Source organism: Delphinus delphis, chromosome 9 (genome assembly GCF_949987515.2).
Source record: "Delphinus delphis chromosome 9, mDelDel1.2, whole genome shotgun sequence".
Lineage (NCBI taxonomy): Eukaryota > Metazoa > Chordata > Mammalia > Artiodactyla > Delphinidae > Delphinus > Delphinus delphis.
In genome coordinates this window covers 67,569,299-67,592,116 of record NC_082691.1, presented here as the reverse complement: position 1 = coordinate 67,592,116, position 22,818 = coordinate 67,569,299, and the positions used below count along the sequence as shown (strand labels likewise).

Below are 22,818 nucleotides of genomic sequence, written 5' to 3'. Positions count from 1 at the left end.
GGATGTTCTTCCCATTCTTGTGCTTAAATAAAAACAGAAGTCTTCTCTTAGGATAGGGCTTTTCTTCCAACTCTTCTGGATGGAAGATGCCCACATGCTGATGACCCACATACACCAGGAGAAGGAGATGGCATACACATTTTTTTGGCATCCCACTGGCACTTCCATATTAATTCACTCCACTCAAGTGTGAAAAGAAAACATTCCTCCTTTTATTTTCATACCGTCAAACAACTCTAACTTCTCCCCTATCTAGTGGTGCCACTTCAATTCACTGCACATACGTTGCAGATGTTACCATCTAGCTCATTTAAATTACATCCAGCTTTTATCCAGAGGGACACTAATATAAATGGACAGCCTCTTAATCTCTTGACCTGGGCAACTGTTGTTGCCTTTACCTTCACTCCTCTTTGATATTCCTCTTTTAAGATCATGTAATGAGCCTTATCAACCTGTCAGAAGTCTTCTATCTCTGAAGAAAGGAATTCAACAGCCAGCTTCCTGATCACATGATCCTGTTAGCAATGGTCCCTGGGTCTTGACTCCACCCCAGGCTTTCTCTCCTGATACATTTTCTCTTTGGGAAATCTCAGTCATGCCAATAGATTCAACTTCCTCTTGTATTCTGGTAACCACTAAATCTATCTTTCTAACCCAGATTGCTCCACCAAACTACAAGTCTATATGGTTATCTCTACTGCAAAAAAAAATTTAAGTTGCCTCATAAACACTTTAAACTCATAATCAAAGCCCAAAGTTTCTCATCCACCTTCTCAAACCTAGTCCTTTTTTCTAGGTTCCAGTTAATCAGAGTAATGATACAATCATCTACCAGGTAACCAAACACCTGTGAGAATCATCCTAGATTCAATTCTCTTCACGCTGCCACACAATTATCAAGTTCTGTATATTTTACCAACCAAATATTTCTTTTATCCTCTCTTGATCTATGGCCTCAACTCTCACCTTCACAATTATATTAACTTCAAAACTCAATGATTCTAAAACTTTTTTATATAAGGACCACTTGATGTGCATGTTAAAAAATGCAGATTTTTATGCCCCTTACTCAGAAATACTGTTTGGTTGCCTGGAATCTTTTTTTTTTTATATAAATTTATTTATTTTATTTATTTATTTTTGGCTGTGCTGGGTCTTTGTTGCTGCACGGGGGCTACTCTTAGTTGTGCCGTGCAGGCTTCTCATTGCGGTAGCTTCTCTTGTTGTGAAGCACAGGCTCTAGGTGCATGTGCTCAGTAGTTGTGGCATGCGGGCTCAGCAGCTGTGGCCAACGGGCTTAGTAGCTGTGGCCAACGGGCTTAGTTGCTCTGTGGCATGTAGGATCTTCCCGGACCAGGGCTCGAACCTGTGTCCCCTGCGTTGGCGAGCAGATTCTTAACCACTGCACCACCAGGGAAGCCCTAGAATCTTCATTATTAACAAATTACTTCATCCTTTGCAGATGCTTCAAATACTGGTGACCCATTTAATCACACTTTGGGAAGCAATTAATTATTTGGTCTCCCTGTTTCTTATTATCCCTCTTCATTCCATCTCTCTCCTACTCACACCCTCACACTCTCCCTTAAGCCTGATCATCATGAAGAGCAGAGAATTTTATTTTCTTCTAAGATGTTCTCCCATGTACACGGTATAGTGATACACCATCTTGTAGGCAATATTCCCCATAAACACACACTCCCGTGGGAATATACAACACTGTCCACGAGGTTCAAGGACAAATGGTGAAAACTGTCTCAGACGTCTGCTTCAGTGTCTCTCTCTGAGCCTCTCTTTGTCTAGAAGTGAAGCAAGTCTGTACATGCACCACGAAGCATGCAGCAAGAGGTCCACACTGCAGGGACAGCACGCAGGTAGAAATGTGAAAAGGACTATTCCAGAAAGAGATTTATTTATTTTCTTTCTTTCTTTCTTTTTTTTTTTTGGCTGCGTTGGGTCTTAGTTGCGGCACGCGGGATCTTTCGTCGTAGTGTGGGCTCTTCATTGTGGTGCGCAGGCTTCTCTCTAGTTGTGGCATGCGGGTTTTCTCTCTCTAGTTGTGGTGCGCAGCCTCCAGGGTGGGTGGGCTCTGTAATTGTGGCGCGTGGGCTCTGTAGTTTGCGGCATGCGGGCTCTCTACTTGAGGAGCGCGAGCTCGGTAGATGTGGCATGTGGGCTTAGTTGCCCAACGGCATGTGAGATCTTAGTTCCCCGAACAGGGATTGAACCCACGTCCCCTGCATTGGAAGGCAGCTTCTTTACCACTGGACCACCAGGGAAGTCCCTAGAAAGAGATTTAAACCTTGACCAAGAAATGTGGGTTTTAAGATATAAAAAACCAGGAATTGAAGTCCCAGATACTGAAAAAGGTTTGTTGTTTCGCTCCACCTCTCTTTCTATAATATCTTGGTTTCGAAAGCAAACTTGGTCTGTAGATAAGCTTTGGTTCAATCATAAAGGAGCCCTCAGAGAATCTCTCTGCCCAAACCACTCACCCTATTATAGAGAATATCCACTGTTTTCCCTCTCAGAATCAATTTTCACCTCATCCTAAGAACAGCCCCTAGATTTCCTTTTAGGCAGCAACTTCTCACAGCTTAGAAATATCTGAGAAAATAAAACCAGTGCTCAGCTGGTGACTGAAAAGAAGGCATGTATGAACTGCTTTAAGGCATGATGTGAGTTTAAGTGTCAGTATCCCACTGGAGAAAGATGTTATTACACACTATCTTCCCCTTGCATTAACTGGTTACTAATCTTGCTTTTATCCCCCAGACTTTTATTGACTGTTATTAATAGGATAGCCCTTTAAAAATAATTCTGAGTAGCTAAAATGATTTGCCCTCCAAGAAGAAACAAGGAACTACTTTCTTCTCTCTTTAATATGAGTGTTGTTCAGGTTAAGATGGAGACATATCCACCTACAAGGGACACATCCCTTAGCTGTTCCTCAGGCTGTTGCTCTGAAGATAATTTCACATGCCATATTTCGGACACCATGACTTTGACCCCAGAATGACTGCTATCATGTTTTGACAAGATTTCTTGTTAAAGTATTCAACTCCAGATAATGGCTTTTTTAAGGTACATCTCCTTGTCTGTAATAATGGTTGAAAAGAGAGAAAAAGAAAGAGCATTTTCTTCTTAGCTATTCTACTCTCATTTTCCACATTTATGAGGTAAGAGAACAGACAAGGTAATTTATAAAGTTTCTTTCGCTCTAATAACCACAAATTTGAAAACACACTAAGCATTTCAGTTGGCAGCACAGCCAGGTAGAATGACCTCTCATCCTGCTACCATTCAGAGACAGCAAAGCTGTCATTCAATGTGTAGATGAATTGGCACAAGACAAGCTGACATTGTCTCACCAGGACTTGCAGATAGAACACCAAATTCTGAGATCACAGTGCATTAAAGAAATGAGTATCTGTGGAGCAAAAGTGCCAGGATTCATAGGCACTTTGAATGGAGCTGAGAGGTTAAGTCTCAGATGGGAGGGGGCTGTCATCTTCTCTATAAATGTGAAGCAGTTCTTACAAATCCCATTTAGCAAAAAGACATAATCGTAATGACATTTCCTATGAATCCTATAAAAGACACAAAGCACAGCCAGCCCCTCAGTGTCTTCTATTATAATATGAGTGATTTAATGAAATTTGAAGTTGACAGTAATAGTCTCATAATATGACATATTTTAGATCAATAAAACAAAGGTGAAATGAAATAAAATCTAACCATATACCTGGTATTTTAAAGTTACATACTTGCAGCCTATCACAGGAGTCAATTATTCTGAAAACTGTAGTCATGTATAATAGTACATGAAAAATATGCACAAAATTAAAGGTTTCGACTTGAACCATGTGATAGGGACTGAATATGAGCCAGTCACCTGAGACAATACAGCAAAGACAGACACTTCATACCATTGATTACTTCCATTTTCCAGGGGACACAAAATATGGACTGGATTTTCCTTCAAAATGTATATAGAATTCAACCACTTTTTCTCCATTTCTATTGTTAATACCCTAGATAAAGCTTCTACCTTCTCTCATCTGATTATATTGTATAAAAGCCACCTTTTGGACACCATGTCTACCCTGGTGCCCTGCATCTATTTATCACACAGCCAGACTCAAGTTTAATGGTAACATAATTGAAAAGAAAATGAGGATTTTAGTTGACTGAGAAGCTCAGTAATATTGTACAAGCACTAGAAAAGTCTCTGAGAACTTATTATTTTATTATTTTTGAGAATAGTTATTATTTGTAAAATATAATGATCATAAAAAGGGAAGAAATAATTGCCCCCTTTACTATGCTGGTAAAAGTAGGGTAGCACACCCTGAGAGGGTCACTAACCGACAAGAATCGATGAAGATAAAACTGAACAGAATATTGAGAAGGAACAAAAAGCTGTGTCACGTGGGGCACACTCAACTCTCACGAGTTGAAGAAATTTGCGACATTCACGCACAAGAAAAAACTCCCACATGATGGAAAGAAATATGGAAAAAGGAGACACTAATGGCTGCCTTCAAAAATATGAAGGACTGTCATATAGAAACAGAATTAAATTTGTCCTGTGTGACAAGTGAAAAATCTAAGATAAATTGGTGGATGTTCCAAGATGCTGGATTGACTCTGTATAGGCAAGACCTATTCAACAATCACAGTTTTCCAAAATTAATAGCGGCTCCAAGAAATGTTCACACAAAGTCTGACCATAATCCATCCCTTCACCTGAGCTACTTCTGCACCTTCCTCCTACCTGATCTCCCATCTCCAGTTCCTCTCCAACAGCCAAAGAAAACCATTCAAAATACAGAACTGCTCTGATATTCCCCTACCTAAAAGTCTTCAAAACAGTCCATTATCTTTAGGATAAAATCAAAACTCCTCCCTCACCACTATACATTTTCAATCTCCTCTTTCACAGTCCTGCCTTTGTACTCTGGACTTCAGCCCAAATGAACATTTCCCAGATCCTTGAACAGGACATGCTTCACTCACCTTCAGACTTCAGCTCTCATTAGTGTCTTTACATACAGCACGATGACTTCTCCTCAATGTCTGGGTAAGTTCTTCTTGTCCTTCAGATCACAGCTTTGGTATCCAGCTCAAATATCCTTCTCAGATGAACCAAGCTAAAGTCACCCTCAAGCTCATATAAACTAACAAAAGGAACAAAATCACAGTGATCTTTTTAAAACATAAACCAGACCACCTCACTCCCTGCTCAAATCCTCCAGTGGCTTCTGATCACATTTAGAACAAAATCCTCCTCACCATGATCTACAAAGCTTCGTGGTCTGACCTCTGGCTCCCTCCATCCTCAGCTGCTCTCTATCAGTGCTTCTCTCTGCTCCAGCCATGCCAGATTTCTTGCTGTTCCTTGAACATATTTTGCATGTTCTTGGCCTCACAATCTTTTCACTTGCAGCTTCCTCTACCTGGAACAAAATTTCCCCAGATATTTACATGAGTTGGTGCCTCACTTCATTCAAAATTCTGCTCAATTCTCACTGCCTTGGGATATTTCCCTCAGCAGCATCTATCAAAAATAGACCTCTCACTCAGCCATAAAAAAAAAACGAAACTGAGTTATTTGTAGTGAGGTGGATGGACCTAGAGACTGTCATACAGAGTGAAGTAAGTCAGAAACAGAAAAATAAATACTGTATGCTAACACATATATACGGAATCTGAAAAAAAAATGGTTCTGAAGAACCTAGGGGCAGGACAGGAATAAAGACGCAGATGTAGAGAATGGACTTGAGGACATGGGGAGGGGGAAGGGTAAGCTGGGATGAAGTGAGAGAGTGGCATGGACTTATATACACTACCAAATGTAAAATAGATAGCTAGTGGGAAGCAGCCACCATAGCACAGGGAGATCAGCTCGGTGCTTTGTGACCACCTAGAGGGGTGGGATAGGGAGGGTGGGAGGGAGATATGGGGAGATATGTATATGTATAGCTGAATCACTTTGTTATACAGCAGAAACTAACACACCATTGTAAAGCAATTATACTCCAATAAAGATGTTAAAAAAAAAACCAGACCTCTCCACACACTTTCTCTTTCTCTTTCTCTTTTATCATTTCAGTTTATAATCCTTATCACTATCTGACCTCCTACTACACATTTTTGCCTGCGTATTATTTCTCTCCCCTAATAAAAATAAATGTAAACTCCATGAGAAGAGACTGTATGCTCAGCACTTAGAGCAGTGCCAAGAAAATACTAGGCACTCATTAAATTTTAATATAACGAATGAATGAATCACCCTGCTTTTCTACATAGCATTCATCATTATCTGAAACATATCCTATTCATTTCCTCTGTTGTCTGTTTTCTCTGTCTCTACCTTTTCAATAGAATGTAGGTTCTATGAGCCCTGCAAGTTTATCTGTCTTGATCCTCAATAGAACAGGACTGGGCAAGAAAGAACAAAATGACAAAATAGTGAGTGAACTTAAATGACACATTCTTAGAAACATTCACTGATAAAGTAACATGTTTCTTATCTGTTCTTACCATAATATCCTGTGCTTCCTTGGTTACAGCCCTTGAACTTTACAAAAATGCTTATTCCATTGGCTGTATTTCCCACTGGCTCAGAGAGGTCAGGAACTTGTCATTTTCTTCACCAGTCATATATCCCCAGCACTTATCATAAATCCTTAGTATAAAAATTTTCATTTTATAATTGTGTTCATGCAAAGAAGGAAGGGGGTGAAGGAAAGGACAGATGAAGAGACAGAAAGAAAGATGAAATAACTTTTTCAGATGACTGAAAAGATTATTCACGATCTAAAGTGATTGAACAAGATGACCATTGAGGCCCCTGAGTTTTTCCCAAGGGGAGCCCTAAAGGAGCTACAAAAGAATAAATTTATAAATTAAGGCTCTATATTAGATTCTAAGAAGCCAGTTGGAGTCTAAGAATCTAAACACTTCGCTTCCTGTAAGACATTTGTCACTGGGACACTGCTCACATTAATGTCAAAGACATACAAATAGGGCTTCCCTGGTGGCGCAGTGGTTGGGAGTCCGCCTGCTGATGCAGGGGACACGGGTTCGTGCCCCGGTCCGGGAGGATCCCACATGCCGCGGAGCGGCTGGTCCCATGCGCCATGGCTGCTGGGCCTGCGCATCTGGAGCCTGTGCTCTGCAACGGGAGAGGCCACAGCAGTGAGAGGCCTACGTAACGCAAAAAAAAAAAAAAAAAAAAAAAAGACATACCAATAGCTTGCATCAATAACGTTCAAGTAGTACAAATATTTTTCTTTGTAGGTCCTGAGAATTCTGTGTTTCTTTTTCTCCTCAAATCTGTATTTCTCTTCCTGTGTCTCCACAGCATGTGATCTTTATATATATTTTTATACTTGAAAGTTGTTCATTATCTCCTTATTATAGCCCTCTGCAACAAAATATAGGAATTTATTTTTAATATTCTATTAACACAAGACTATACATTTTCTTTGAATTAATAATTCACTAAATTAGTACTGATATAAAATTAACAAAAATAATCTATATAATAACATATATAAATTTAAAAGGTGAATACAAATATAGAAAGTATATAGAGAGAAAGTAAAATAAATACAAAAAGGAAAACTTTATTGGGTCTATACATCTTAATGAGAAGAAGAAATTTATCATGTCTCGATTAGAGGAATCATTGAACAGTCCCTCTGCCTGCTGCTCTGCAGGCTTTGAAGTCCCAAGGTCAAGTCTCAAAATAAGATTCCTAATGGGTGAAGGTAGGCTTTTCTTTTGCAACATGGGCAAAAAGGTTTTGTGGAAGGGCAGGTGGCAAAGGGAGTATCTACCTCAGATAACTGCTCAGGTAAATCAGCTTTAGAAAACAGCACACATGAAGGCAATTCTCTGGAAGATGGTTCCTGTAAAATGAACCACCAGTATACCCCGTGGAAAGTCTCTTTGTACCCTGGTCTGAGGATCACTGGCTGGCGTCACAATGATGCTCATCTGATGCTCTCCTTCTCTTATAATCATTTCCTCCCTCAGCAGTGTCTCCCTCCCTCTCTTCACTGCAACTTACAGCCTCTCTACTGAATTTCAGACCAGCATTCCCAGCCCCTGGCAAGGCATTCCCACTTGCACACCTATCTGATAACTCACACTCCACTTGCCCCAAGATAAAATTATCCCTGTCTCAGCCCCCAAAACAAGTTACACTATCTCTTATATTTTCTATTTCACACAAATGACATCACAAATCTTCCGGAAACTCAAGCTAAAAACATTCATTAGCTCTGAATACTGAATCTAATGAGAACTGAGGAGACAGCTAGCTCATTTTTGGATAGCCAGACCGATGAAGCTCAGCCAAGTCACCCTTTGAGTGGTCTTGGAAGCTGGAAGTAAAGAAGGTGTATCTCCTTCCCTTGAAGACGAATCCTAACAGATGAGCTCTCAGCAGGTAGAGATAAGCTGGTTCCTCTAATCATGGTCAGGGAGCCCTCTAAAGTAAGCCTGGGGACCTTGGTTAAGATGCAGCTTCTGAATTTGGTTCTAGTAAATTAGAGCAGGTCATAAGTGGGAAGGATATAGTTACCCCCATCATCCTCTCCCAGAGGATTGCAGAGCCAGTGTGATTGCAATATATTCCAAAGGAAGCCTTTGTTTCTTGCTTTATTGTGTCAAAGAGGGCTTTCCCATGTTCCTTTTTCATCTCCAGAGTTAAAATACTGGTCATGAGGAGAGGGGATTAAATACCAAGAATGCCAGTTTGCTCTTTGAGAAGTTAACCATCCCCTAGTCCCAAGGTCTTGAAGAAGGTACTGCAATGAACTAAGGTGGGGTTTACTTCATAGCACCTACAGAGGAACCTGAGAGGTATTATATACAATCTCAACATAGGAAAAGGGAGAGGAGACACTGAACTGTAAACAGAGCCCTACTAACTAAGCAAGTAGGATGGGAACTTGAGATATGAAAATATTTAGGTGCTCTGGACTAATATTTTGTTACCCCCTATAAGGACTAACCCACAGGAAGTATGACTGGACAACGATTACTAATATGTGACTATTTCCACAAATACTGCTATAGATGTACATTAGACAGAGCTCTTTTCATTTCAAGAGGGAAAAAATCAACTTAAATTAAGTGAAAAGAAAAAAAGATGGGACTTATTAGTTCATGTAAGTGGAAAATTCAGGGGTGCATCAGCCTCAGACACTGTTAGACCTAGAGGCTCAGGCTGCCAGTGGTTTATTTTTCTTCCCATTTTCCAGTTCTGCCCTCCTCCTTAGTCAGCTTCATTCTTCGGGCAGCCTATTGAATCCAACCAAGGGAAGAAGGGGAAACAAATGCTGGCAATTCCACACTATGATCTTTACAGCTTGTGATACACAAAGGAAGAAAAGAGTCTACAACCAATCCCCTGGAGGGCATCTGACTGACACAGTTTTGGACATGTGTATGTCCTTGAACCATTCATTTTGGTCAGGGGAACGAGGGAGTCTGATGGCCAATTCTGGAGCCCGTCTATCTCTGTGGCTAGTTTGTGATGGTGTTAGCCCCACAAACTACCCAATACACGTTTTCCACAGGAAGAAATTCTGTACCAAAGAGAAAGGGAAGGGAAGGGGAGGAAAGCAAGCTAGAAAAGCCAGGCTGTGACTATCAGAGACCCTTGTAGGCATGTTCTCCATTTGCTGCCTTGGTCTTTTCCTTCTCTGCTTTCAGAGATGGATTTTCTCCTGCCAGATTGGTTCCTCTGGATTTTGTCTTTCAAAATCAGTACATAAGAGAGAATGAGGAGAAAGAAGAGAGAAAAACACAAGATGTGTGGGGGTGTAATGTGGCAAAACTTTGAGAAGAAAGAGGCACAGAGTTGGGATTGTGTGAGGAAAATGGATGAGTGACAAAAGAAGTATTTAAAGTATTGCTTTAGGTTATGTAATGCTTTTCATGTGGTTGAAGCAAATATTAAGTAAAGAGAGAGCTCTTCTGAATTACTGTTGGGTTTCTAAATCATTTCTTTGACTACTTCAGTAAGATTAGATCCTATTGTACAGTAGTGTTCAAATACTATATTCTGCTAGTGTTTACACAGCTATCTCCCCCACTAGATCAAAGTCTCCTTGAAGGTAGTAGTTATATCTTATACATTTCCATAGTGTTTCGCACACAGAAAGGACTCAAAAGTGTATTTGTTGATGAGTGATTTTTTTTCATTCTCAAGGCACTCCAATAAAGTGGTCCTTCAAATTCTTAAAAATCCTAAAGATGGTGTTTCCATGGCCTCTGATTATAATCTTTCCTTTAAGTAAACAAGAATTCCCTTTGTACCTTTCATAAATTCATTCTAAGGCAACTTCTCTCTTCACCTAAAATCGAGATAGTTAAGGCAGTAATCTTTCAACATCACAGAATCAAAGTAAGTAAGGCATAGAAGAGAACTTAAAATATTGAAACCAACTCCTTCATTTTACATAGAAGGAAATGGGATCTTTTTTTAGTTAAATTATTCGTTCACCCATATAGTTATTTAGTGCCTAAGTCAAGGATGAGTTCCAAAACTTCAGTTTCAGGACTATTTCCACACATCATCTTGCCTCCTAAACATTACATCTTCTTAAAGACATGTTCAATCCTCTTCTGCTCATACTAAATAGATATAATTATCCTTGCCTTTCTCATAGTTCCCAATATAAAAAACGTGTGCGAATAATATGACGTAGTACAAAAACATAGCTTTAGATTCTGACCAGTCTTGACTCTTCTTTCTTGAAGTTATATGATTTGGTGAACGTTTATCTATAAAATAAATGTAGGGCTTCCCTGGTGGCGCAGCAGTTAAGAATCCACCTGTCCATGCAGGGGACACGGGTTCAAGCCCTGGTCCAGGAAGATCCCACATGCTGCAGAGCAACTAAGTCCATCACCACAACTACTGAGCCTGTGCTATAGAGCCCACGAGCCACAACTACTGAGTCCACATGCCACAACTACTGAAGCCCGCATGCCTAGAGCCTGTGCTCTGCAACAACAGAAGCCACCGCAATGAGAAGCCCATGCACCGCAACGAAGAGTAGCCCCCACGCACCGCAACTGGAGAAAGCCTGGGCATAGCAACGAAGACCCAACGCAGCCAAAAATAAATAAATTAATTAATTAAAAATAAATAAATAAAAATAAAATAAATGTAATAATACCTATAGTTACCAGATATCCATAAGGTACAGAATCATAAGCATTGGTCAAGATAAAACACCTAATATGTCATAGACCCTAAACATGTATTAGGGTTTGCTTTTTTTTTTTTCTGCCAAACCACAACCCCATCCATATCTGAAGAACATTTATGAAAAACACTGCAACATATAGAAGCCTATGCCGGAGGTTACAATTTTAGCTCAATGAAGAAATTGCAGTTGGAACTTGGAATATCAAGAGATTTAAGTACTATATGTTAAATTAACCATTCTTCAAGTTCATAATACCTCTTGGCTAACTCATAGCCCCGTAATACTAATGAAATAAAATATTCCTTTAAATTTATTTTTATCATGAGAATGTATTAGCACCAAACAAGTACAGTAGCCCAGACCACAAAGTACTCAGTGGGGTCTTACAGGATTTACTTAAAAGACAAAGTTATTCTGTCACCGATAGCAGTAGAGATTAGAAACCGATAGCAGTAGAGATTAGAAACTAAGTAACAACTCTCTTTTTCAAACACTGCCACTTAATTTACAATACCATGGCAGCAAGGAGAGCAGTCTTGTGGATAAAAAGTAATTTGATAAAATAATGGCTGCCATTTTTCTACTGCAATAGCTCTGCAACATAATTTATAGGGACCATACTTCTCCACTTCTTGATGACAGGTAATGGAAAAAAATTCAGCAGCAAACCTTGATAGCAGGCGAAGACTATTTGGATCAGTATAACTAAGTCATTTTTAACTGTTTTTTCAATTATCTTTTTTCAGCTTTTACCCCATTTCATCAAAAAGAAGGATAAAGGTTGATGATAAAAAAAATCTCTGTTCAAAATTGAGATTTTTAGATTAAAAATAGCTGTAAAATGATTTTGACTCTATATTGTATGCATATTGGTTCATTTTCTACATTGAGATGATCATAAATTAGTCTACACTTTATCACCATGAATACTAAAAGATGCGATAGAGTTACATATACAGCTCTTCTGAAAATGAAGATCACGGCTTTTTTTTAAATTGACTCTGTGCCCTATGCATTTCAAATAAGTTCTGAAGTAATTTAAAGATTATCATGGAATGTAAAATGTAATATTTAAGAATAAAAGTGAAACAGACTACCTGAAAGATGCAAGTGGAATATTACTTCTTAGCACCTGAATTGAGTTGATTAAAATTCTTGAATCCTAAATTTAGCTGTTGAGTTTCTGGAATCAAAGAATATGAATAATGGACAATTGCAGCAACTTTGACTTTTAGCCACTCACACCATCCTTTCCCTCACATTTTGTACGAATCCTAATTTCTTCTTTATTATTTCAGCTATTCTTTGTATGGATCTTACCTTGATTTTGGAATTATGTGGGGTAAAATGATAAATGGATAAGTTAGATCTTTGATCTTTAATCTTCCATACTAGTGATAGGTCAGGATACCACATGTCCATACAAGATAATAGAAAAAAAAAAGACCATTTAAACACCAAAAGATGAAATTTTAAACTACTGAATAATTTAAAAAGTGACCGATTATATTTTATACATTTGTGGTAAATATGACAACTAAGATTATGCTATTGATGTTCAGCTGTTCTTTCTAATAATTGCTAAGCATAAAATCGAACTTCTTAGAAACTTCTCCTAGAACAAGGCAATATACTCTGTATTTAACATAGTCAAAGAAGTTACCATTATTTTTGGTATAGTTGAAGGACAACTATACAATCCATCTAAAGAAACTATTTCAAAATACTTAGATAAAAGTCCACATGTTCATGCTTTCAACAAACAGGAACTTTGGTGTTCTGGGCACCATTCTAGAAGCAAGAGATTCAATAGTGAAGCTTACTTCGCTAAGCTTCCTTCCATTCTAGTAAAGGATATAAATAAAAATATATCTGGAATACAATGGGCAAGTGCTCTGAAGAAAAATAAAGCAGCATGAAGAAGAGAAAAATGTTGGTAACATTTTAGATAACTAAATTTTAGGTAATATAGATTAATACTTTTCAGTGTAATTAGAGAAAGCATCTTTAAGGAGAAAATTTTGGAGCAAACCCCTGAATGTGAATATCTAGGGAAAGAACATTCTAGCGGGCAGAACAATATGTCCTAAGATCCTGAAGCAGGATATTAGAAAGGAGTCCTAAGGTATAAGCCAGGATAACACTAATTAAAAATAGAATCCCATATAGTTTTACATCTCTCCTCTCTCTAATTGGGTTTTGACAGCAATGTTTTAAAACTGAATAAAATAATGATAGTCTGAGATCAATTTCCTGGCCATAATTAGGCCAATATATAGCCCCTGAATGCTGAGAAAAAAGGATTCTGATAGGTCAATTAATTATTAAATAGACTTCAATCATCCTTGGCAATTTTCCTAGTAATATGAAATTGCTTTGCATAGTGACTAATAATAAAACATGTGCTCTTGAATTATGCTTCTCATAAAAAATACAGTTTGAGGAGATGATAATTCAGTTGTTTCTAAGCTAACAGAGTTTGAAATGTGTGTCAAAAACTTTGTCCATAATTTTGAAGTAATAAAGTGACTGTGTCCTGAAAGAAGCATAAAAATAGAACTAATTTAAGAGTTTGACTATTGGAGATCAGGGCTCATCACTCAGGAAATATTTTGTGTGGTTTTTCTGCCATGTGATCTTCTCTTGGGGTTATTTTCAACTGGAGCTGTGAGAAATTCTGAGGGAAATGAGGCTGAACTAGCTTAACTATGGTGAAGGCACTGATGGATGGCATGTGAAGAAAGAAACATGTCATGTGTATACCTTACAAGAACTCTCAATTCAGAGAATTTATCAGCAACTAAAATTGTTTTCTTCGATACCCTAGTCGGCCATCTCAAAAACAAAACCAAAACAGCAACAACAAAAACCCTCCAGCCTGACTTCTGTACTACTTGTCAGATAATTATTTTACCGAAAAAATGTATAATCAAGATTTTTTGTTCTCAGATTAACCATAGTTGTTGTTGTTGTTTTAAATTACCTCACCCCTCTCTCTTTTTTTTTTCTCTCTCTCTTTTAATCCTCATTTTTCCTTCGTCTCTTGACTCATTCTACCAACTCTTCCTAACATCTGAGTGTACAATTTTCATTCCATATAACTTTGAGAATATAAAAATACCGAGCTAAATGTCTCTGAGTTATTCCTTGGTTAATCTGGGCATTGAAAGACTGTTCCTAATCTTCACTGATCCTTCAAGAATCTGATGAAAGTTATTGAATCCCCGCCCCCTAAAATGCAACACATCCATTCACATAAAATTTTACACAGATTCATAGGCTTCCTGAAGCATCTCCTTGTGTCCACATAAACTAAGGTAAGAGCTCCTGCTGATTTGGAGTTATAGACTTCTCTCATGCTACCTACAAAAAGCTTTAGATCCATTTACAAGTCAGACAGACACAAACTTAACCTTGAAATCATTTATAAATATTAGCCTTTCTCATTCTGCTCTAACATGAAGCCGTACAATGAGCACAATGTCTCCTCTGTCATGCACTTGTCCTGAATATGTGATAAGACCTGCCTCCTTAGAGAATGCAATGTGTTTAAATTGTTAAATAAGCCAACTAAGCTTTTGAGTGGCTTCTATTGACTTGCTTATGACATTGTCAAGATAGTTTTGCCTAATAGTTCTAGCTTCCTATGGGATTTTACCAAATAATAAAGTCAATGTAGGGACGTCCCTGGTGGCGCAGTGGTTAAGAATCTGCCCGCCAATGCAGGTGACACTGGTTCTATCCCTGGTCCGGGAAGATCTCACATGCCGCGGAGCAACTAAGCCCATGTGCCCCAACTACTGAGCCTGCACTCTAGAGCCCGTGAGCCATAACTACTGAGCCCACGTGCCACAACTACTGAAGCCCGCGCACCTAGAGCCCATGCTCCACAACAAGAGAAGCCACCACAATAAGAAGTCTGCACACCACAGTGAAGAGTAGCCCCCTCTCACCACAACTAGAGAAAGCCCACGCAGCAACGAAGAGCCAATGCAGCCAAAAATAAATAAATTAAATAGATAATTTTTTTATAAATTTTATAAATAAATTTTATAAATAAATAAATTAGATAATTTTTTTTAAAAAAGTCAGTATTATCAGCTCTGTTTCTTTAATCAAGTCTAATTGTGCCATATCTACTCTCTGTTTCTCATAATTAGAATCTTTCAGACAGTATCACATGAAAAGCATTATCAAAGACCAAGAAATTCTCCAAAGAAAGAAAAAGATCCTCACTGCACCTAGAAGACTTATCTCTCACAGCTTCACCTTTCCAGTTTGGCAAATAACCAGCTTGATGATGAGACATATAAAATTTAAATTGGAAATGATCCTTTTACATGCTCAACAATATTATTATACCTTGTTGAAGAAGTTCAACAAGTTGGCATTGAATGTACATTGTGAATATGTGCCCACCTTAAAGTTGAGATCAGATATCAACTCTAAAAATGCCGAAACCTACCTTGCTTGGTAATTTTCCTTGAAAAAGTGAGTAACTTTTGTGCTAATGCTTAGAAAGAATCCAATTTGTTGAAATTAAGTACGTGCTAAATAATCAATGCGTGTGTCCTAAGAGCTATTCATTGCCAAACTAGTCTGGCCCTTATTTAAGTCATCCTTCATAGGTATTCTGCATCGTTCAATACCTAATAAAAAATAACTGAGATACCAAAAGCACACAGTACCAAAAGCACTCGGCCAGGTCACTTAGCAAATTTCGATGTTGAGGAGCTACTCTCCACAGTTTCAACATGTGTTGTGACAACTTTTATCTGACTATATTTCTAAGAATGACTGTATAGCAAACAATCTTGGAAGAAAAAGATAGTGTCTCCCACTCGGCAGAGAACATGTCTTTAGTGATGAGAATAAGTTTTAAAATCTCTCCCTCTGGAACAAATTTTGGCAAATTGGCTAGCATCTTCTTTATAATACTGAGACTCAGCATTCCTCAGCTATGACACAGACCCACTCTGTGCACACTGTTTATCTAGATCCTTCCACATCACTCCACAGGATTTAGGGGACAAGGGGAACCAATAAGAACAGGAAGCTCAAGCTTTTTGCTGTGCCTTGAATAATAAATCCTTTGTCTCTGATCCCGGAGTCTTGTGTCTTCTGCTAGCATTTTAAAACTGTGGCCGACTAACTTCTTATTTTGCAAGCAGGGTAAAATCTCAGACTCTTCATAGTTCTTGACACTAAGCTAAATAAGCAAAGCCAATTGGGATAGAAACTAACATCCAGGGACTTCTGCATGTGGCCAAGATAGAGAGCCAAATTTATCATCAGACCAAAATAACTATAAGCTAAGAAAAATATCCGAAAACAATGCTGTTAAGACATTTGGACATCAGTCAGTGTGCAACAGTGATCTCTGAGAGAGGGGAAACAAAGTGCCTGCATGAATTTCCAGTCTGCAAGAGAAGAACACAGGAAGAGCCCATCGGTCTCTCTAAGTTAAAGAGATAGAGTTGAGAAACCTAGGCAATTAGAATTTGCAAGGCAGAGGACAAGATAGGAGGGAGTTGGACAGAGAAAGAACTCCAGAGATGTGGAGAGAATTCTCTTCCTGTCATCAACTGAGTACTGATAAGTGCACGTGTATGAAGAAACTACCAAAGGCAGAGAAAAGAACCCCCCGGAGCTCACACAGGGCAAGGAATCATTTGTGTTCCCAATAGCCAGAGTGAAAAAGTGACGGAAAACTCAGAAGAGTACTGCCTCAGTAGTGGGGTAAAATTATCCCCAGACTAAAGACTTCTCTGGATCCACCAACACCTCAAAAGGATCAAACTATTTCCAAGTAACTTAGCTGCATCCCAGAACAAAGTTCAAGAATATTTATAAGAACATGAAAATATCCAGCATGCAACAAGGTAGCATTCACCATGTCTGGCATCCAATCAGAAGTCACCATACGCCCAGACGTTCTTTTTCTCTTCCAACTCTTCTGCCTCCTGCTGCTCCCTCTTCCTCAGCAAAGGCAGATAAAAAGAAATCAGAAGTATTATAGCTCCCTTTAAGAAGAACCTATTACAGGGAGAGGTGAACCGTCCTTGGTGCTTACTTTACACACCCTGGACCTGAGCAGAACTTAGAGCCTTGGCTAAGGAATTTCCTGACCTAAATCAGCATCCACTGGGATTTCCTAAGGAATTTGAGTTAAACATCCAGACCTATGAGCCTCGATATCAATCAGTATTTACTTAACTGGAAATTAAAGGAAATCTGACCCCCCCCAAAAAAAGTCACCATACATGCAAAGAAGCAGGAAAATATAACTCATAAATGGGGGGTGGGGAGAAATCCAGGGATATTCTTCCTATTCAAACTGTGGGTCACAGACCAGCAGCGTCTGTGTCACCTGGGAGCTTGTTAGAAATGCCGAAAATCTTAGTCACCACCTCAGCTCTACAGAATCAGAATCTGCATTTTAATAGGATCCCTTAGGAGATTAAATTCACATTAATAGTCACAGAACTAAAACTCAGAAGTCAGGTGAGTCACTCTAAGGAGTAACTTAGAAAAAATGCTTTCTCAGAGACTTCTATGAAGAATATGTATGTGGAAAGAAATATTTATTAAGCATATCCTAGATTCTGGATATTTTATTTCCTAAAAATATAATAAAGTAATATATGCACTTGTTAAAAAAATAAAATTCTATAATAGGTGTTTTAAATTAAAAGTAATGTCCCCCGACCCACCTTTTCCAATTTGAACTCTAGCTTTCAAGAAGTGAACACTTTTTTTTTTTTTTTTTTTTTGCGGTGCACAGGCCTCTCACTGCTGTGGCCTCTCCCGTTGCGGAGCACAGGCTCTGGACGCGCAGGCTCAGCGGCCATGGCCCACGGGCCTAGCCGCTCCGCGGCATGTAGGATCTTCCCGGACCTGGGCACGAGCCCATGTCCCCTGCATCGGCAGGCGGACTCTCAACCACTGCGCCACGAGGGAAGCCCAAGAATTGATCACTTTTGACTTTTTTGTTGTAGCTCTTCTAGTAGTTTAGTTCTTTAATATTTAAAAATATGCTTACATTAAAATCTCTTGATCTGTCAAATCTGACTCTCTGGTATGAAATATAAAGAGAGCTTATTAATTCTATTTCTTCTCTCTAGCTTCTCCTAATTTGTGATAGTTATTATCAATTTTTACTATACTATACATTTCTACTGGACACCTATATAATTTTAAATAATTAGTATGTATAATATTTCTTTTTTTCTTAAAAAACACTGCATCCTTTGATGGCAGTAATACAATTATTGGATTAAGAGACCACAGCAGAAAGGACAGGTGACACTTCTGGAAGACAGATATGGAATACAGAAAGGGGGGGAATAGGGTCATGTGACAGTCACTGTAAAAATACAGTACATTCTATAGATACCTGCACCATCAACTTTCAACTGTGAAATAGTATTTACACTTTTGTTACAATCCTGGTTAGAGAACAATGTTTCTTTAAAATCTCAACCTGACAGCAAATGAAAATCTCAGGTTAATTCATAGTCCTGTGAGGTGCTTAGGCTGAAGATTCCAAGAGGCTGGTTCCAGCTTCATCCACAGATTTCTGTTTTTAAAAGGTATTGAGTTTTGCTTTTACAAAACAAAATTCCCAAAGGAGGGGAAAAAAAACCAACCATAGCCACAGCATGTATTCTTTCTTATCTTACAAACACCAAGGGCTACAACCCTCTGCTTCAAGGCCAACACTCATGGCTGAAGAAAAATCTCACTAATCATTGTTTAAAAAAAAAAAAGACACAAAGACAAACCAAACCAACCTGATCATGGCACACTGACCTTGGGGGGCTGCCCCTCCCGCCCTTGCTTCTGGCTGCAAACTCGATGACTATTTCTTTTCTGGGGGAAGGGGGTTTGGTATAGGAGCCTCGTTCACCTGCCACCCCAAGGAGTTGGCAGGGGGAACCCTGTGGCTGGCACACCAGGTTTCCTCATAATTAGCAAGGAAGAGTCAGGGGCCTTAGTAAGGTGGCTGAGGAGGTGGGATGAGGAGGAAAAGGCAGGAGACCACCGGCAAGTACCGACACATGGGCGGGAGGGACCCCCGGCCACACAGGCCTCGCCCACTCCCCTTGGGCCTGTCTCCCCAGGCCACAGCCACGGGGTGGGCTTCCTCTGGGGCTCTGTGGACAGCACTGGACCTCGGCCAGGTCCTGGGGGAGTCCACTGCAGGCATCTCTGCTCCCTTCCCAGTTCCAAGCTCACCACTCACACCAGGAACAGCAGTCCCTCTCCTGGAGAGGGCCCAGCAGCCCCCACTAGTCTCCCACCCTTTCCTCAGGCCTCTTTTCCAGAAATATCCACAAATTCAACACCGTACACACCTTTGAACCCATGCACCTGTCAGCCTGACAGAACACCAAACACACCAAAACCACAGGCCCTAAAGATATGGTGCAAAGAGGTGCAGATAAAGCAGAAACACTCTGCCTAGAACCACACCCAGGGTTCCCACCGTCGGGAGCCCGGCGAAGCGGCCACACCACCCATCCTTAGTTGCCCCCAGAGGGGCCGGGGCTGGCACACAGGGCGCTCTGGCTTCTGAGGACCAGGATAGACACCGGCATGAGGCGAGAAAGGTACGGTCGGTCAGGCCAGGACAGGACAGGGGTTAATACTGTTTCCTGGAGGCAGCTCTTGGGGGGACGCTGTCCCACACCAGCCCTGCCACCTCCAGGTCCATCTCTCACCCTGGAGTCTTCTGATGCAGGATGGAGGGTGCAGGTTTAAGGATGAACTCTGGAAGGAGGATGGCAGGAAGGCCCATGTGTGAATGCAGACAAGACAAGCAGTGGCAAAGGACTCCATTTCTCCCATCCCAGGCTCTTTTCCTTTTCTTTCTTTCTTTGATATTTTTTCACTTCCACTGGCCCCCGAAGCGGGGTCCTCATGGCCCACGCACTGCAGAGGAGACAGGGTTCCAGAAATGCCTGGACCTGCTTCCATGCAGGTCTTGCCTGCCATCTTGGCTCCATTTCATCTTGCTCATGCAACACGGGGTGAGCAGCGTTCGGTGCCTTCTAGAAGCTTGCTGTTCCCTTTTTCCTGGGGAAGGATGCAGCAGACGAGGAGGAGAAGGAGGGCATATGCTTTGCCCAGAAAACCCACCAGACCCCCAGCCACCAGACTGCGACCCCAGGCTTTAGGGAGTCTCTGAAAATCAGGCCCGTTCAGGCGGAGTGCCAGCTGGAGCTGAGGCCAGGGGACTCACAGCTGTTCACATGCACAAGTAGGTTTTCTCAGGCAGGAGCCTAGGAGCCCCGCAGCAGAACAGAAGTGAAGATGGTTATATACAATTTATATGTTTCGAAAAAAGTACTACTTGAAAAAAAAAAAAGAGAGAGAGAGAGAAAAGAAAAGAATAAGAAAACAGAAAAGAAAAACTACCCAATGCCCCTCCCCCCAAGTTTCCAACTCTGGGTGCTTCCCTTAAATATTGCCCTGGGAAGGGTGGGGTGCAGGGAGCTCTCGACTCCGGCTTAACGCTACTGGCAAAAGGGGTAGACAGTGGAGTCAAAGCCTTTAAAAGCATCGTTCAGGGTCCCAGCGTCCTGCTCTCCGTCGGGGGCCGGTGTATTTCCAGCAAATGCGCTTCCGGCGCGGGTCTTGGGCGCCTGTTTCCGGAAAAGAGAGTTGGCATGAGGAGGTTGTGCACCCCTGGCTGGGACGGGGCGCCCTCTGGTGGTGGGTCGCCCATGGCGGTGGCGGGGACCGCAGCGGCCTCGGGTAGTTCCGATTGTAATTGGTCCCTCTGTCTGTGAACTTGGCCCCGCCCCCTTTCGCACTGGACCTCCGGAGTTCAGGCTGTTCCAGGCCCGACTTGCAGGCACATGGGGGCTCCTTGGCCTTGGCGGCTGAGCTCTTGCTGTCGCCCTCGAGGCCCTTGGGTTGGCGTTGGCATCGGCAGTCGGCTCCGTGGCTTTGCCACCCACGTTGGGAGTTCTGGGGTCCTAGAAGAGGCTGATGCGGCTCAGCACGCTGCTTCTCCTGCTCCCGCTGCCCTGGCCCAGGACGCGGCTGCCAGCACGCGAGGGTCAAAGGAGGAGGTGACTGGGGGTGGGTGGGGGGTGGGGGTGGGCATGGACTCCTCGGTGGGCCTGGCGGCTGGAGAGGGGTGCTTAGGGGCTGCCAGGCTTAGCAGCCTGGGAGGAAGCAGCAGTCTGCTGGTTTCTGCAGCGGAGGGTCGGTGCGTGTCTTTTTTTCACAAAGTTGTTGTTAATATTTCTGGACTCTATGGGATAAAGATATTGGCACCTTTTCTCATCTGTTAGCTATATCTTTACCTTTATATTGTTAAGGTCGATAATATTTACATTTTATTCTGTTTGCTTTGTCTATAAATTGATTATTGAAATTGAAAATCCACAGCAGAACTTAACGTTATTATGACTACGCATCATTTACTGAAAGCCAAGAAATGTGCCAGAATTCAGTATTTGTTGTCCTAGTACCCAAGTCAAATGGTTTTTTATACCCCACTGATTTCTCAGAACCTGCCGGTTTGTTCATTTGCTTCATATTTGAACTATGGCTTTCTTACAGAGGTTCGTGTGTGCATGTGTGTGGTTGCTGTTGTTTTTTCTTGAGTTCAAATTTGCCTTTATTTTCTCATGTAATTTTCTCTACTACTTATTCTACTCTTGAAATTCTTATCTACTGCTTGGATTCTACTCCATTCTTCTCAGCAGATTCCTTATGGTACTTCATTTCTAGGCATGCTGTATAGCTGATTTCCTGAATTTGTTTCCAGTGGACTTTGGAATTAATTCTACACTTTTTGAGTATCTCATCTTTCCTTCTATTGGTTTTCAAATTTGTAGCACTTGAGAAAATTCTCAAGTAACTTCCTTTAAAAAATATGTATGGGGGGTTGATTTTCTTCATCTTTGCATGTTGAAAGGTATTTACCATGATAACTGAGTGGGTATGGACTAGATTCAAAATGTTGAATAATTTCCATCAGAGCTTTAAAGGCATCATTCCATGGTTTTCTAGTATTAAGGATTATCAAAGAGAAGTTTAATGTCAGCCTGATTCTCATTCCTTTCAGGGTGATTTTTTTTCTTTTCTGTTTGTAGGATACATATTTTTATCTTTGGTGTTCTATTGATAAAATGATATGATAATGACTATAAGGGTGTGTGTGTGTGTGTGTGTGTGTGTGTGTGTGTGTGTGTTTTCATTCATTATATTTATACATGGTGGGTCCTTTCAATCTAAAGACTGGGTATTTCACTATGGAGAACAGTATGGAGAATCCTTCAAAAACTAAAAATAGAGTTACCATATGTTCCAGCAATTTCACACCTGGGCATATATCTGGAGAAGACTCTAATTTGAAAAGATACATGCACTCCAGTGTTCATAGCAGCACTGTCTACAATTGCTAAGACATGGAAGCAACCTAAATGTCCCTCAACAGATGAATGGATAAAGAAGATGTAGTATATATATATAAAGGAATATTACTCAGCCGTAAAAAAGAATGAAATAATGCCATTTGCAGCAACATGGATGGACCTAGAGATTATCATACTAAGTGAAG

The 22,818-nt window shown here is 40.5% G+C and overlaps 1 protein-coding gene across 19 annotated transcripts in view; it reads right to left on the bottom strand.

Annotated features, from left to right (window-relative positions):
* The window catches only part of DNAJB9 (DnaJ heat shock protein family (Hsp40) member B9), a 707,453-nt gene that overhangs the window by 531,626 nt on the left and 153,009 nt on the right, over positions 1–22,818 (bottom strand). For all 19 annotated transcript variants that reach the window (XR_011246618.1, XR_011246616.1, XR_011246608.1 and 16 more), the window contains 3 exons: positions 7,258–7,435; positions 5,299–5,462; positions 5,023–5,183 (listed from right to left, as the gene is read on the bottom strand). The gene's annotated coding sequence lies outside the window, so the exon portion shown is untranslated. The remainder of the gene's footprint in view (positions 1–5,022; positions 5,184–5,298; positions 5,463–7,257; positions 7,436–22,818) is intronic.